General features: G+C 46.2%; 1 long non-coding RNA gene across 1 annotated transcript; it reads left to right on the plus strand.

Moving 5' to 3' along the window:
* The first annotated feature begins 15077 nt into the window (after positions 1-15077).
* On the plus strand, positions 15078-16514 carry LOC146830191 (uncharacterized). Its single transcript, XR_014961131.1, has 4 exons — positions 15078-15119; positions 15889-15948; positions 16045-16133; positions 16224-16514. It is a non-coding gene; the product is annotated as an uncharacterized LOC146830191 (long non-coding RNA).
* Positions 16515-17607: the final 1093 nt, after the last annotated feature.

The following is a 17607-nucleotide window of genomic DNA, read 5'->3' on the forward strand; positions in this document are numbered from 1 at the left end:
CTTGCGGAGCAGAACAAAGTGTGCTGTGAATTCCCGTGTTTTTTCAAAAAAACAACAAGGACGACGTATTTAAATAGCAACTGTAGACTGTCCCAAATATACCCAGACAAGGAAAGGTTTTTTTAACGAAGACTATGTAACTTGTAGCCAACAAATAAAGTTGCATTCAAAAACTCCTTCAGCCTGCGAAGATAATGAAGTGGTAACCATGACAACGCTCAACGTAACCACGTCGAAACCACGACATAAAATCATCCAATGCGAAAGACCGTCTTTGAAGCAACTTTGGAAATGCCGGAAACACGAGAACAGCGGAGACCGTGAAATCAACGCCGGAGTCCCCAGAGATTAAAACAGAAACCCGACACTGCGAAAGGTACGGAAAAACCTGAACCGAATGCTTTATGATAGAAGCGCAAAGCGAGGTCACCATTTAACTTAAACAATGGCGAAGTAGACGCACCAAAAAATTACGGAGGCGCGCTAGGAATGCCCTTGAAGCGATTTACCTCGCGATCTCCACTAAGTCTGTATAAGCGTATTGATAACACTTATTTCCTCCAAATTAGTTAAAACCAAAGCGGCCAGAGGCAACAATAAAACAAAGCTCAATCCATGTATCACGGCATAAGCGCCAACGATTGGCTCAAACCAATATTTACTAAAACCACATCTCTCGTTCCACAGAGAGAAACAAGTCAGAGCAAAAATCACCCATTTGAGCCGGCGGCCCATCATTGGAACGGCAAGGTAGGAGTTGCACGATGACATTTATCAAATCTCCACTAATCATGTATGAGCGTCACAACAATCATAAAAATAAATTCATTTCTTGCAGATAAAGACAAACAAGCGATCACACACGTTCGAAGAGCGTAAGTTAACTCACCATTAATTTGTTTTAAGAACACCTTTGCTATAAATTTAAACTAAAGTAGACATACTCTTGTCCTTTCAGCGAGACAAGTCCGAACCCCACCTATAGAACAGACCTGAAGACGACCTCAGAACCAAGACACAGGTCCCCATTGTTACAGGTCGAAACGCGTCGGCGAAAAAAAGCAGAGATCAATAGCAGTAGAAGGGGAAAGTAATTTATAACAGTGCCCCCCAGAGCATACATATTAAAATAAATTAAAGTATGCCCCAATAAACTCTTTGAGTCTTGAAATTGACTCTGCTCAGGACCGCAACCATAGCCGGGACTACAGGACCCAACTAGCCAAAAGTCCTTACAGATAATCTATTTCGGACATACAATTAATGAAAAATTGATTTTTTTGATTGTTTCATATGTAAAATTGATTTATCTTTTGTACATTTTCAAATCCACTGTAATTGTATTTTTTGATACTTCACGTAGTCACTGTACAAATGTATATATATGTCACTGTATATAATAATGTGTCACAAGAGATGAAGTAGTGTTTATACTGTCTAAACAAATCAAGCAAATGAAACAAATGTCATCAATCGCAGTCATTAAATAGACTAGCTGACATAAAAAACGTGTGATTAATGGTGTCAGAGGTATACTATTTATCGACTAACAGGAAAAGGACATTGTGGAACCAGGTCTCCTAAACATGAAGTACATGGTGGTGAGGTGTGTTGTGAAGATTGGTGGAGAGATGCCACTAACAGGAAAAGAACATGGTGGAACCGGGTCTCCTAAAGATGAAGTACATGGTGGTGAGGTGCCTCGTGAAGATTGGTGGAGAGATGCCACTAACAGGAAAAGGACATGGTTGAACCGGGTCTCCTAAAGATGAAGTATATTGTGGTAAGGTGCCTTGTGAAGATTGATGGAGAGATGCCTCTAACAGGAAAAGGACATGGAGGAACCGGGTCTCCTAAAGATGAAATACATGGTGGTGAGGAGCCTTGTGAAGATTGGTGGAGAGGTGCCACGAACAGGAAAAGGAAACTGTGGAACCGGGTCTCCTAAAGATGAAGTACATGGTGGTAAGGTGCATTGTGAAGATTGGTGGAGAGATGCCATTAACAGGAAAAGGACATGATGAAACCGGGTCTCCTAAAGATGAAGTACATGGTGGAGAGGTGCCTTGTGAAGATTGGTGGAGAGGTGCCACTAACAGGAAAAGGGAACTGTGGAACCGGGTCTCCTAAAGATGAAGTACATGATGGTGAGGTGATTGTGAAGATTGGTGGAGAGATGCCATTAACAGGAAAAGGACATGGTGAAACCGGGTCTCCTAAAGATGAAGTACATGGTGGTGAGGTGCCTTGTGAAGACTGGTGGAGAGATGCCTCTAACAGGAAAAGGACATGGAGGAACCGTGTCTCCTAAAGATGAAGTACATGGAGCTGAGGTGCCTTGTGAAGATTGGTGGGGGGTGCCGCTAACAGGAAAAGGACATGGTGGAACCGGGTCTCCTAAAGGTGAAGGACATGGTGGTGAGGTCCCTTGTGAAGATTGGTGGAGAGATGCCACTAACAGGAAAGGGACATGGTGGAACCGGGTCTCCTAAAGATGAAGTTCATAGTGGTGAGGTGCCTTGTTAAGATTGGTGGAGAGAAGCCATTAACAAGAAGAGGACATGGTGGATCCGGTCCCCAAAAGATGAAGTACATGGTGGTGAGGTGCCATGTGAAAATTGGTGGAGAGATGCCACTTACAGGAAAAGGATATGGTTGAACCAGGTCTGCTAAAGATGAAGTACATGGTGGTGAGGTGCCTTGTGAAGATTGGTGGAGAGATGCCTCTAACAGGAAAAGGACATGGTGGAACCGGGTCTCCTAAAGATGAAGTACGTGGTGGTGAGGAGCCGTGTGAAGATTGCTGGAGGGATGCCACTAACAGGAAAAGGACATTGTGGAACCAGGTCTCCTAAACATGAAGTACATGGTGGTGAGGTGCGTTGTGAAGATTGGTGTAGAGATGCCACTAACAGGAAAAGAACATGGTGGAAACTTGTCTCCTAAAGATGAAGTACATGGTGGTGAGGTGCCTCGTGAAGATTTGTGGAGAGATGCCACTAACAGGAAAAGGACATGGTTGAACCGGGTCTCCTAAAGATGAAGTATATCTTGGTAAGGTGCCTTGTGAAGATTGGTGGAGAGATGCCTCTGACAGGAAAAGGACATGGAGGAACCGGGTCTCCTAAAGATGAAATACATGGTGGTGAGGAGCCTTGTGAAGATTGGTGGAGAGGTGCCACGGACAGGAAAAGGAAACTGTGGAACCGGGTCTCCTAAAGATTAAGTACATGGTGGTAAGGTGCATTGTGAAGATTGGTGGAGAGATGCCATTAACAGGAAAAGGACATGATGAAACTGGGTCTCCTAAAGATGAAGTACATGGTGGAGAGGTGCCTTGTGAAGATTGGTGGAGAGGTGCCACTAACAGGAAAAGGGAACTGTGGAACCGGGTCTCCTAAAGATGAAGTACATGATGGTGAGGTGATTGTGAAGATTGGTGGAGAGATGCCATTAACAGGTAAAGGACATGGTGAAACCGGGTCTCCTAAAGATGAAGTACATGGTGGTGAGGTGCCTTGTGAAGACTGGTGGAGAGATGCCTCTAACAGGAAAAGGACATGGAGGAACCGTGTCTCCTAAAGATGAAGTACATGGAGCTGAGGTGCCTTGTGAAGATTGGTGGGGGGTGCCGCTAACAGGAAAAGGACATGGTGGAACCGGGTCTCCTAAAGGTGAAGGACATGGTGGTGAGGTCCCTTGTGAAGATTGGTGGAGAGATGCCACTAACAGGAAAGGGACATGGTGGAACCGGGTCTCCTAAAGGCTACAACCTGGAAAACACTACTGAGGCGGAAGCCGGTAGTCGCTAGTTTTAAAACTTTGTTTCTCTGTGTATAAAGTGTGTTTTTAATACTTGTACTGTGCTTAAGACCTTGGCCTCACCTGTGCCACAGCTCAGCGGCTGACAGCTTGCCGCTTTGCTCGTAGAGCACATCGCGTCCTGCAGCCATTCTTGGTCGCCGCCGGACACGCCCACCGCGCCAGGCCACGCCCCCCCCCGCCTAAATTGGTATAAATAACGCGCCAAAGCGCCTGCGCCCTTCTACAACCTGGAAAACACTACTGAGGCGGAAGCCGGTAGTCGCTAGTTTTAAAACTTTGTTTCTCTGTGTATAAAGTGTGTTTTTAATACTTGTACTGTGCTTAAGACCTTGGCCTCACCTGTGCCACAGCTCAGCGGCTGACAGCTTGCCGCTTTGCTCGTAGAGCACATCGCGTCCTGCAGCCATTCTTGGTCGCCGCCGGACACGCCCACCGCGCCAGGCCACGCCCCCCCCGCCTAAATTGGTATAAATAACGCGCCAAAGCGCCTGCGCCCTTCTACAACCTGGAAAACACTACTGAGGCGGAAGCCGGTAGTCGCTAGTTTTAAAACTTTGTTTCTCTGTGTATAAAGTGTGTTTTTAATACTTGTACTGTGCTTAAGACCTTGGCCTCACCTGTGCCACAGCTCAGCGGCTGACAGCTTGCCGCTTTGCTCGTAGAGCACATCGCGTCCTGCAGCCATTCTTGGTCGCCGCCGGACACGCCCACCGCGCCAGGCCACGCCCCCCCGCCTAAATTGGTATAAATAACGCGCCAAAGCGCCTGCGCCCTTCTACAACCTGGAAAACACTACTGAGGCGGAAGCCGGTAGTCGCTAGTTTTAAAACTTTGTTTCTCTGTGGATAAAGTGTGTTTTTAATACTTGTACTGTGCTTAAGACCTTGGCCTCACCTGTGCCACAGCTCAGCGGCTGACAGCTTGCCGCTTTGCTCGTAGAGCACATCGCGTCCTGCAGCCATTCTTGGTCGCCGCCGGACACGCCCACCGCGCCAGGCCACGCCCCCCTCCTACGCACCGACACTACCTATAAATCATGAGTTTCTGTCGGAAGCGCAGCGGACGAGCGCAGCGGGCGCGACGAATGCGCGCCGAAGGCGCGCATAAGGCAAGCTCGTCTGCGCTCGTCCGCGCCTCGGCAGTGGCTGCAGCGCTCTCCGATGCTCCTGCCCTTACACCCTCCACCAGCTCTCCGTATCTGTCACGTGAGTTTTTACTCTCCCTCAGAGACTTTGTTCATGAAGGCCAACTCTCCTTCATGGACACTGCATTCCCCTTACAAGACTTCGCCTGCAAAGGTCTACTGATGGGCGGCCTGCTGAATGTCAGGTCATTGCCCAAACACGCCAATGAAATCTCTCAGCTTATCGAGAATCACCACCTCGACGTATTGTTCATGACTGAGACCTGGACCCACTCCGACTGTAACATAGAGCTAGACTGGGCATGTCCACAAGATTATAAAATCTTACATCTCCCAAGACCCAAGGGTCGGGGTGGTGGAGTTGGCATAATCTACAGAGCCTCCTGGTCCATAAAAACACTTGACATGGACCCAGTGGCTGGTACGGAAATATTAGGTCTTTCAATTAACTGTCTCTCCGGAACATCCTTCACGGCTGTAATATGTTACCGCCCGCCGGGAGCTTTTAATTCCACACAACAGCAGTCGCTCCTCACGACTATTACGAATATGGCCACTTCCCACAACAAATTGCTTGTTCTGGGTGATTTCAATCTTTGGCCCAATGGTAGTCTGGACTCTGCTTTAAACAATCTCCTACTCTCCTGCGAAGGTGTGGGACTTTCGCAATTGGTCAGTGAACCTACACACTCAGCTGGAAACCAGCTCGACCTTATTTTTTCTTCCCCCCAGCTGGCTTTCCTGAACGACATTCTGCCTTTGTGCTGGACTGACCATGCACTTATTAAATTTCACATAGCCAGCGGCAGAGCTAACAAACCGTCACTCAGTATCACACCCGACTCTCTGTATAGAGACTGGAAAGTCTTAGATAAACAGAGACTGACTGGCCCCGTATTCGAGGTGGAAGACAGCTTCTCCACAGCCCGGTCGGTGGAGGACAACTATACGTCCTTCTGCACCAACATCGTTAATATCTCAGAGCGTATCGTTCCTCTGAAAAAATGTAAGCCAAGGAGAAGAGCAGCCGCCCCTTGGTTCAACGACTCCCTGAGAGCCCTCAAGCCGGTTTGCAGACAATCTGAGAGAAAGTGGAGGCAAGGCTATCTCGACTCCAATAAAACTCTTTGGAAAGACAATCTCCGAGCGTATAAATCTGCCATTGTCCGAGAAAAGGCTAATTATTACTGTTCTACGATTACCAACGCCACAAATAGTGCAAAAAGCATTTTCCAGATACTTAGAAATCTTACTCACCCAGATTGTGTTACGTCAACGCAGCCTCCCACCCAAGCCCTCTGTGATAATTTGGCAACCTTTTTCATTAATAAAATTAATACCATTATTCAAAACCTGAAGACCCCCCCCGCACTGGGAGATGCCAATACTCAGGGAGCCAGCACCAGCCCCCTGGACCTGTCGCCTCAATCTTCCTGCGCGACGGCTAGACTGAGAGCATTCTCCATGATCTCTGAACCCGAGTTTGCAAAACTGGCGTTCAGTATTACCTCAGGTTCCCCGCTCGACCCACTGCCTCCAAAAATTTGGAAAAGCTCTGGAATAGAACTTTTTGGCATCCTGCGCCAAATTTGCAACCAGTCTTTGCAATGTGGCTATGTTCCAACCCCATGGAAACAGGCGCTTGTTACCCCGCTCCTGAAGAAACCCTCCCTCAACCCAGACTGTCTCTCCAACTATCGACCCATCTCCCTACTGCCTTTCCCTGTGAAGGTAGTGGAACGATGGGTCAGTTCCTGCCTTTCTATCCATCTTGAGCAGAACAACCTTCTGGACGATCTCCAATTCGGCTTCCGTCCTGCCCACGGGACCGAAACGGCGATTTTAACAGCCATGGAGGATCTTCGCATGCGTGCAGACAGGGGCCAGTCAGTGGCATTGATACTGCTGGACCTGTCTGCCGCATTCGATACGGTCAACCACAGGACGCTGCTGTTGAGACTCAGGGAAGCTGGTGTGGAAGGCACAGCTTTGCTTTGGTTTCATTCTTACCTGCAGGACAGGAGACAGGCTGTCTCCCTCCCCCCATTTCAATCTGCTTTCTCACCTGTGCCACAGGGAGTTCCCCAGGGATCCTCCATCAGTCCCATCCTTTTTAATGTATACCTTAAACCACTGATTACATTAATCAAGTCATTCGGGTTAAAAACAATTAATTACGCAGACGACACCCAGCTCATTCTCTCCTGGGAAGGAGAGGACTCCATCTCCCTGACCTCCTTCCATGAGTGTCTTAGAGAAACGGCTGGCTGGCTCCATAGGAACTCTCTTCAATTTAATGCCTCCAAAACAGAGGTTTTGTTCCATGCTGGCACCACGCTATCACACCAGTTCCCGAACGACTTCTGGCCTCCTGAGACAAGGGAGAAACCTAAACCTGTCTCCTCGGTCCGCAACCTGGGGGTCATGCTCGATAACAAGCTGAGTATGGAAACCCAGGTGGCAAAAACAGTGGGGATCTGCACGGCTTTGCTACGCTCCCTGCGAAAAATTATGCCACTTCTCCCTGCACAAGCCCGGGCGCTGGTAGTCAGGTGTACGATTCTGAGTCGCCTGGACTACTGCAACGCCCTACTCCTTGAGTCCCCTGTCACGCTGTTGGACCGGTTGCAACGAACTCAATCAGCCGCGGCCAAACTGGCTCTCGGCTGGTCGAGAAGGTCTTCGGCCACTGCGGCACTGGCCGAATTGCACTGGCTACCCCTAAAGCAGCGGGTGGCTTTTAAGTCCCTCTGCATTGTATTCAAGGCCTTGCACGGACTCGGGCCCAGGCCTCTGCAAACCTTGTTTCAGTGGTATACTCCTACTAGAGAGCTTCGGTCTTCCTCGGCGTATCTGGTAAGGGTGCCCAGATACAATAAAGCCAGAACCGGGGGCAGATCCTTTAGGGTCGCAGCTGCCAAGTTATGGAACAGTCTGCCCATTAAAATACGCCAAACCCCCCAACTTCTCCCATTTAGGAAGTGCATCAAGACCTGGCTCTTCCCTTAGACCTCCCTGTCTTACCTACTTGTGCTCCTCTTCAGTATAGTATTTTTCCTCAGCGCCAGGAAGCCTGCAAGGTATCAGCTGCGCTATATAAATAATTAAAATAATAATAATAAATAATAAAGATGAAGTTCATGGTGGTGAGGTGCCTTGTTAAGATTGGTGGAGAGAAGCCACTAACAAGAAGAGGACATGGTGGATCCGGTCCCCAAAAGATGAAGTACATGGTGGTGAGGAGCCTTGTGAAGATTGGTGGAGAGGTGCCACTAACAGGAAAAGGAAACTGTGGAACCGGGTCGCCTAAAGATGAAGTACATGGCGGTGAGGTGCATTGTGAAGATTGGTGGAGAGATGCCATTAACAGGAAAAGGACATGGTGAAACTGGGTCTCCTAAAGATGAAGTACATGGTGGTGAGGTGCCTTGTGAAGATTGGTGGAGAGGTGCCACTAAAAGGAAAAGGAAACTGTGGAACCGGGTCTCCTAAAGATGAAGTACATGATGGTGAGGTGCATTGTGAAGATTGGTGGAGAGATGCCATTAACAGGAAAAGGACATGGTGAAACCGGGTCTCCTAAATAGGAAGTACATGGAGCTGAGGTGCCTTGAGAAGATTGGGGGGGGGGTGCCACTAACAGGAAAAGGACATGGTGGAACCGGGTCTCCTAAAGGTGAAGGACAAGGTGGTGAGGTGCCTTGTGAAGATTGGCGGAGAGCTGCAATTAACAGGAAAAAGACGTGGTGAAACCGGGTCTCCTAAAGATGAAGTACATGGTGGTGAGGTGCCTCCTGAAGATTGGTGGAGAGATGCCAATAACAGGAAAATGACTTGGTAGAACCGGGTCTCCTAAAGATGAAGTACATGGTGGTGAGGTGCCTTGTGAAGATTGGTGGAGAGATGCCACTAACAGGAAAAGGAAATGGTGGAACTGGGTCTTCTAAATATGAAGTACATGGTGGTGATGTGCCTTGTGAAGATTGGTGGCGAGATGCCACTAACAGGAAAAGGACAAAGTTTAACCGGGTCTCCTAAAGATGAAGTACATGAAGGTGAGGTGCCTTGGGAAGATTTGTGGAGACATGCCACTAACAGGATTAGGACATGGCAGAACCGGGTCTCCTATAGATGAAGTACATGGTGGTGAGGTGCTTTGTGAAGATTCGTGGAGAGATGCCACTAACAGGAAAAGGATATGGCGGAACCGGGTCTCCTAAAGATGAAGTACATGGTGGTGACGTGCGTTGTGAAGATTGGTGGAAAGATGCCTCTAACAGGAAAAGGACATGGAGGAACCGGGTCTCCTAAAGAGGAAATACATGGTGGTGAGGTGCCTTGTGAAGATTGGTGGCGAGATGCCACTAACAGGAAAAGGACATGGTGTAACCGGGTCTCCTAAAGATGAAGTACATGGTGGTGAGGTGCCTTGTGAAGATTGGTGGAGAGATGCGACTAACATGAAAAGGACATGGTGGAACCAGGTCTCCTAAAGATGAAGTAAATGGTGGTGAGGTGCCTTGTGAAGATAGGTGGAGAGATGTCTCTAACAGAAAAAGAGCATAGTCGATCCGGGTCTCCTAAAGATGAAGTACGTGGTGGTGAGGTGCCTTGTGAAGATTGGTGGAGAGATGCCATTAACAGGAAAAGGACATGGTGAAACCGGGTCTCCTAAAGATGAAGTACAACGTGGTGAGGAGCCTTGTGAAGATTGGTAGAGAGATGCCACTAACAGGAAAAGGACATGGTGGAACCAGGTCTCCTGAAGATGAAGTACATGGTGATGAGGTGCCTTGTGAAGATTGGTGGAGAGATGCCTCTAACAGTAAAAGGACATGGTGGAACCGGGTCTCCTAAAGATGAAGTACGTGGTGGTGAGGAGCCGTCTGAAGATTGCTGGAGGTATGCCACTAACAGGAGAAGGGCATGGTGGAACCAGGTCTCCTAAACATGAAGTACATAGTGGTGAGGTGCGTTGTGAAGATTGGTGGAGAGATGCCACTAACAGGATTAGAACATGGTGGAACCGGGTCTCCTAAAGATGAAGTACATGGTGGTGAGGTGCCTCGTGAAGATTGGTAGAGAGCTGAAATTAACAGGAAAAGGACATGGTGAAACCTGGTCTCCTAAAGATGAAGTACATGGTGGTGAGGTGCCTGCTGAATATTTGTGGAGAGATGCCAATAACAGGAAAGGACATGGTTGAACTGGGTCTGCTAAACATGAAGTACATGGTGGTGAGGTGCCTTGTGAGGATTGGTGGAGAGATGCCACTAACAGGAAAAGGAAATGGTGGAACCGGGTCTCCTAAATATGAAGTGCTTGGTTATGAGGGGCCTTGTGAAGATTCTTGGCGAGATGCCACTAACAGGAAAAGGACATGGCGGAACCGGGTCTCCTAAAGAAGAAGAACATGGCGGTGAGGTCCCTTGTGAAGATTGGTGGAGAGATGCCACTAACAGGAAAAGGACATGGTGGATCCGGTCTTCAAAAGAAGAAGTACATGGTGGTGAGGTGCCATGTGAAAAATGGTGGAGAGATGCCACTAACAGTAAAAAAACAAGGTGGAACCCGGTCTCCTAAAGATGAAGTACATGGTGGTGAGGATGCCTTGTGAAGATTGGTGGAGAGACGCCACTAACAGGAAAAGGACATGGTGGAACCAGGTCTCCTAAAGATGAAGTACATGGTGGTGAGGTGCCTTGTGAAGATTGGTGGAGAGATGCCTCTAACAGGAAAAGGACATGGTGGAACCAGGTCTCCTAAACAGGAAGTACATGGTGGTGAGGTGCGTTGTGAAGATTGGTGGAGAGATGCCACTAACAGGAAAAGAACATGGTGGAACCGGGTCTCTTAAAGATGAAGTACATGGTGGTAAGGTGCCTCGTGAAGATTGGTGGAGAGATGCCACTAACATGAAAAGGACATGGTGGAACCAGGTCTCCTAAAGATGAAGTACATAGTGGTGAGGTGCCTTGTGAAGATAGGTGGAGAGATGTCTCTAACAGAAAAAGAGCATAGTCGATCCGGGTCTCCTAAAGATGAAGTACATGGTGGTGAGGTGCCTTGTGAAGATTGGTGGAGAGATGCCATTAACAGGAAAAGGACATGGTGAAACCGGGTCTCCTAAAGATGAAGTACATGGTGGTGAGGAGCATAATGTCAAAAGCGCAAACTGTCATACTTATGGTAGGGCGAGAATAGCCTGATACCAATATATGAGTAAAGTTGGTGGTTGGTATTGCCATGTAAAATCCTATACTAAACCAAATCCGTGAATGCAAATGCAAAAGACAAATGTATCACGGCATATTTTAGTTAATAGCCGGCGTTGTTACCGTGTAAAGATATTGTAACATTTATACTGGGGCGCGTAGTTGTTATCCCCCATATACAGAATAATAAAAAGCCAAAGGTGCCTAATGCCAAAAAACACAAGTTATCACAAATAAGGTGGGGCGTGAGTGTTATAACTTTATGGTTGAACCTGATACCAATTCATGAGTAAAGACGACTATTACCATATATATTTTCTAACTAGACCAAGTCCTTAAAAGCACCACAAGAAACAAATCAATCACGGCTTATTTAACACGCATTGTGGCCGTGTACTCCGTTCAATCAATGAGCCAGACGGCGCGATGTCGACTTACTTGGAGTCCGTGAATGGACATCTGATTCCGTCTACGGCTCAGCTGCAACTGACAGCGAGCTCCCGCCCTGAGCTAACTATATGACGTAGTAGGAAGCCAGGGGCGCGCGGCTGTTAGAATGAATCAGCAGAACGGGGAAAGCCAGGAATGGAATTGAGGGCGGGCGCCAGCAGAGTGCTGACGAGCTGGTGGGACCGATGTTGATTGAAACGGGAGGAAACATGCCGAAAACAAATTCATTTATTTTTATACAAGTTATGATGCCTCAATGCGGTAGTGAATGCTTGATAATTAACATATTTAAGCATTCATTACACACATCGTCTATTTAGGAACACGCGATGTGATTAATGCGGGAGTGATGTGACCTGATTCAGAAGTCACATGAAAAATGTAATGGCAGAAGTTATAGTAAGCCTCATCCGTATGAAATTTAACATATTTGGGCATTCTTACATGCAATGTCCCTGTTGGAAGCAACAATGTGGTTCATGCGGGTGTGCTGTGAAATCACCTTATAGTAAGTTTCTCAAACATGACATGGTTCTGAAATCACATGACAGGTGTGGTGGCAGAAGTCATAATACACCCCATATGTATAATAGGATGACACATTACTTTTTGAAGGTATATACATGGAGCTAGACTTGCACAAATCATACTTATACAGATCGCAATTAAGGGCACATATTTATCACATATCCAGAGATGTCAACATGAGATAAGTAGGCCTTAGCAAGAGTTACGCTAAGGAACGTAAACATAAACATAAACACAGCATGCTTAATGAAACATTACTTTATGTCATCAAAAGTAAAATTTAAAGTTTGCTCATTTGTAAACAAGTTTCCTCATGTTCATTCAGCCCACTATTGGTGGCATCCAGAAGATGGATCCAACGACACTCTTTAAAGTTGAGAGAAGTGCCCATGTTACCACCCCTTCTGTGTAATGTGACCTTCTCAAGCACCCACCACTCTAGGTCTTGATGTGTGTGTCTTTTGTTCGTATAGTGTTCTACCAATGGAGCCCCAAGGGATTTACATTTGATCCTGCTCTGGTGTTGTTGGATCCTGTTTTTCACTTTTTGTGTAGTCTGGCCTACATATATCAGTTTGCAGGGACATCTAATTGCATAAATCACGTTTTGACTGTTGCAATTTGAAAAGTGGTTCAGGGAGTACGTCTTTCCCAAGTGATCGAAGCTGGTACCCACTTTGGTGTTCGGACAGACCTTGCAGTGACCGCATTTGTGATGTCCATGAATTTGTGGTAGTTGTAGCATAGATCTTACATTAGGTGTTGGTGGGGGTTCCAGGTACGAGGATACTACAAACTCCTTAACGTTTTTGGCACGTTTGAACGCAAACATAGGGACTTCAGGATAGCCAATCTCAGTGCCCACCAGATTCCAATATTTTCTAATGACTTTATTGATTTCATTACTTCTGGTGTTGAATGTAGTGACACAGATTAGTCGCCCCATTTCTTCATTTTTGGGTTGCACCTCAAGAAGCGTTTCTCTGGGCCTGTACCAGGCCCTTTTTCTTGATCTGTTCAGCAAGCCTTTAGGGTATCCTCTCTCCCTCAGTTTGGCAATCAGAATGTCAGTTTCCTTGAAGTAGTCACTTCTTCTTGAACAGTTGCGCCTCAACCTTAAAAATTGTCCATACGGAAGATTATCCCGTAGGTTTCTGGGATGGTGAGAGTTATATTGTAACAAGGTGTTACGGTCTGTAGGCTTCTTGTATAGAGACATCAAAATGCTTCCGTCTTCCGCTTGTAAAGTCAAATCTAAAAACGGTATTGATTCCCTGTGGTGTGACATGGTGAATTGAATGTTATGATTCTGTGAGTTCAACCAAGTTGCAAAGGCTATTAGTTGATTTTCTGTCCCAGTCCATAGCATGAGGACGTCATCTATATATCTCTTCCACGCCGTGATGTTGTCTAAGAAAGGATTCAAAGCCGAGTAGATGGTACTATCCTCGAAATGATCCATATAAAGATTCGCTAAGCTCGGCGCGAATCCGGCCCCCATGGCTACTCCTCTACATTGAAGATAAAACTCGTTGTAAAAGATAAAGTAGTTTTTTTCCATCGCAATGTGAAGTAGTTTAACAAGGAAGTCTGTTGGAACCCAGTGTGGTCTTGGACGAGAGTCCAGTACGTTACTCATGACTTCTATAGCCTCATGTTGCGGTATGCTGGTGTACAGCGAGCTTACATCTAGAGTTGCAAACAGTTGTAAGGAACAGTCAAAAGGTTGGCCTTCAAAAATTTGGATGGTATGCATAGTGTCCCTAATGAACGACCTAGTTTCCAAGACAAAAGGTTGTAAAAAACTGTCAAGGTATTGGTTCAAGGGTTCTAGGATGGAGCCGCAGCCGGACACGATAGGTCTTCCTGGAGGTTTTGAAAGGTTTTTATGGACCTTGGGAATGGTGTATATTGTGGGTATTCTTGGGTCAGTTTTGTTGAGGAATTTGCTCTCAGATTCCGAGAGGAATCCCTGTTCAAGGCCGTAGGTTGTTAAATCACGGATGAGCTTAGCAATCTCCCTGGTAGGATCATATGAGATCTTTCTGTAACTGTCGGGACAGCTAAGCTGAGAATTGATTTCTTTTATGTAATCTTCAGTGTCTTGTACGACCACCGCTCCACCCTTGTCTGCAGGCTTGATTACAATCGACTTGTTGTTGTTTAATGTAGACAATGCAAACCTTTCCTCTTTGGTAATGTTGTGCTTGATGTACTTGGTGTTGTTAAGGATTTCCATTGTTTCAAACATCACCACTTTTTCATAAGCCAAGATCTTGTCATTCATTAAGTATGATGCCGGTGTAAAAGTAGAAGGCGGACGGAATTCTGTTGCTGTAATGTTCTTTTTGTAACTGTCATTTTTCGCAAAGAAGTATTTAAGGCGAATCTTCCTGAAGAATTGTTGCAACTCCAGTTTGATGTTAAAGGAGTGGGGGACGGAGGTAGGAACAAAGGACAAGCCCCTAGCAAGGATATCGTGTTCTGCTTTGTTCAAAGTATACTTTGAGATGTTTAATACAGGGTCCTTTTTATTCGTGACAGACAGAGCGGCATTCTCCTGATGCAGTGTTGGATCTTCAGTGTTTGAGGAGTTGTCTGGTGTAGGAATTACCACCGGTAGGTCTGACGTCTGGTGCAGATCTCCCCGTGGTTCTGTTGAGCTTGTGCTTGGAAGCGAACCCGGGAGTTGCCCCGTTGGTTCCCACGTGTTTGATTCCATCTGGGCGGACGCCCCCAGTTCTGATCTCGGCTTGTCCAGGAGGGTTCCCCTAAAAAAGCACTCTGCTGGCGCCCGCCCTCAATTCCATTCCTGGCTTTCCCCGTTCTGCTGATTCATTCTAACAGCCGCGCGCCCCTGGCTTCCTACTACGTCATATAGTTAGCTCAGGGCGGGAGCTCGCTGTCAGTTGCAGCTGAGCCGTAGACGGAATCAGATGTCCATTCACGGACTCCAAGTAAGTCGACATCGCGCCGTCTGGCTCATTGATTGAACGGAGTACACGGCCACAATGCGTGTTAAATAAGCCGTGATTGATTTGTTTCTTGTGGTGCTTTTAAGGACTTGGTCTAGTTAGAAAATATATATGGTAATAGTCGTCTTTACTCATGAATTGGTATCAGGTTCAACCATAAAGTTATAACACTCACGCCCCACCTTATTTGTGATAACTTGTGTTTTTTGGCATTAGGCACCTTTGGCTTTTTATTATTCTGTATATGGGGGATAACAACTACGCGCCCCAGTATAAATGTTACAATATCTTTACACGGTAACAACGCCGGCTATTAACTAAAATATGCCGTGATACATTTGTCTTTTGCATTTGCATTCACGGATTTGGTTTAGTATAGGATTTTACATGGCAATACCAACCACCAACTTTACTCATATATTGGTATCAGGCTATTCTCGCCCTACCATAAGTATGACAGTTTGCGCTTTTGACATTATGCACCTCCAACAATTTATTATTCGGTGTGCGTCTGATAAATATTACGCATAATTGTGACACCTTGCGCTATGGCATCAGTCACCTCCAAAACTTTAGTATCATGTGTCTGGGTGACATTACATCCTGATTTTGAACAACGCATGTTCTTCAATTTCCTCTTCCTTAATTATTCGTTTTTACACGAGTAGATGATATTGATAGAGGCGTCTTTTTTCCAAATGATTAATCTTCCTTAATCACTCAGACTCCTCTTTGCCCTTTGTTTTTTCAGTTTGTGGCGATTGTAGAGACAGCACCACTCCTCCTCCCAAATCATATCTCCGTCCCAAAGGTATGTTTTTCTCCTGTGCACACAGGTATGTTTCCACCATTTCCAACGCAACCTGTCCAGATTTTACATCAGTTCCTCCCCTTTAATCTTTTGCAGGATTAAACTAGTATTTCAACATTTGATGTTGGCCATCTGCATTTGCGACAACAGGAATCCTTTTCCTACAATTTAAATTGGTTCCCCAGGTGAGACAATTGATGGTAATTGGGAAATTAATTATTTCCATTACATGTAACACACACATGGCCCTGACACCATATCCCTTGCGTTTACAGGTCCCCAACCCCGTCTGTCCTGATGAAGACCCAATCCGATGCGTAATAATTGGCACAATTATCCCAGGGTCGAAACGTCGACGTTACATGTCCTATGCGTCACATGCAAATCCACTTAGATAACGAGGAGACTTTGAACCCTTAAGTGGCTTATGTATTGTAAATAGGACCTTGTTTGTTGATTATTTTTATGTATTGTTCATTGTACATATTCGTTATATGTGATGTGTTTTGTGCTAAGTATCACCGTTTCACTAATTGTTTCACTACATCCTGTGTTTGTTGGTTGGATTACCCTGTAAATATTTTTGGTGTTTTTGATACATTAATTAACATCATTCTATCAAGTGACCTGGATTCTGTCCTGTTTCTTTTGGTCTGTGTGTGTCCTTGAGAATCTAACGTGTATTCAGTACCTATTAAGTTAGCCTGTTCATTTTCCGACAGAACCATTGTTTTTTGCACACACTAACAGGAAAAGGACATGGTGGATCCGGTCTCCAAAAGATGAAGTACATGGTGGTGAGGTGCCATGTGAAAAATGGTGGAGAGATGCCACTAACAGTAAAAGAACATGGTGGAACCCGGTCTCCTAAAGATGAAGTACATGGTGGTGAGGATGCCTTGTGAAGATTGGTGGAGAGACGCCACTAACAAGAAAAGGACATGGCGGAACCGGGTCTCCTAAAGATGAAGTACATGGTGGTGAGGTGCCTTGTGAAGATTGGTGGAGAGATGTCACTAACAGGAAAAGGACATGGCGGAACCGGGTTTCTTAAAGATGAAGTACATGGTGGTGAGGACCCGTGTGAATATTAGTGGAGATATGCCACTAACAGGAAAAGGACATGGTATCACCGGATCTCCTAAAGATGAAGTAAATGGTGGTGAGGTCACTTGTGAAGATTGGTGGAGAGATGCCACTAACAGGAAAAGGATATGGTGGAACCGGGTCTCCTAAAGATGAAGTACATGGTGGTGAGGTGCCTTGTTAAGATTGGTGGAGAGAAGACACTAACAAGAAGAGGACATGGTGGATCCGGTCCCCAAAAGATGAAGTACATGGTGGTTCGGTGCCATGTGAAAATTGGTGGAGAGACGCCACTAACAGGAAAAGAACATGATGGAACCTGGTCTCCTAAAGATGAAGTACATGGTGGTGAGGTGCCTCCTGAAGATTGCTGGAGAGATGCCAATAACAGGAAAAGGACATGGTTGAACCGGGTCTCCTAAAAATGAAGTACATGGTGGTGAGGAGCCTTGTGAAGATTGGTGGACAGATGCCACTAACAGGAAAAGGACATGGTGGAACCAGGTCTCCTAAAGATGAAGTACATGGTGGTGAGGTGCCTTGTGAAGATTGGTGGAGAGATGCCTCTAACAG

This window comes from Triturus cristatus, chromosome 5_1, assembly GCF_964204655.1.
Source record: "Triturus cristatus chromosome 5_1, aTriCri1.1, whole genome shotgun sequence".
Classification (NCBI taxonomy): Eukaryota; Metazoa; Chordata; class Amphibia; order Caudata; family Salamandridae; genus Triturus; species Triturus cristatus.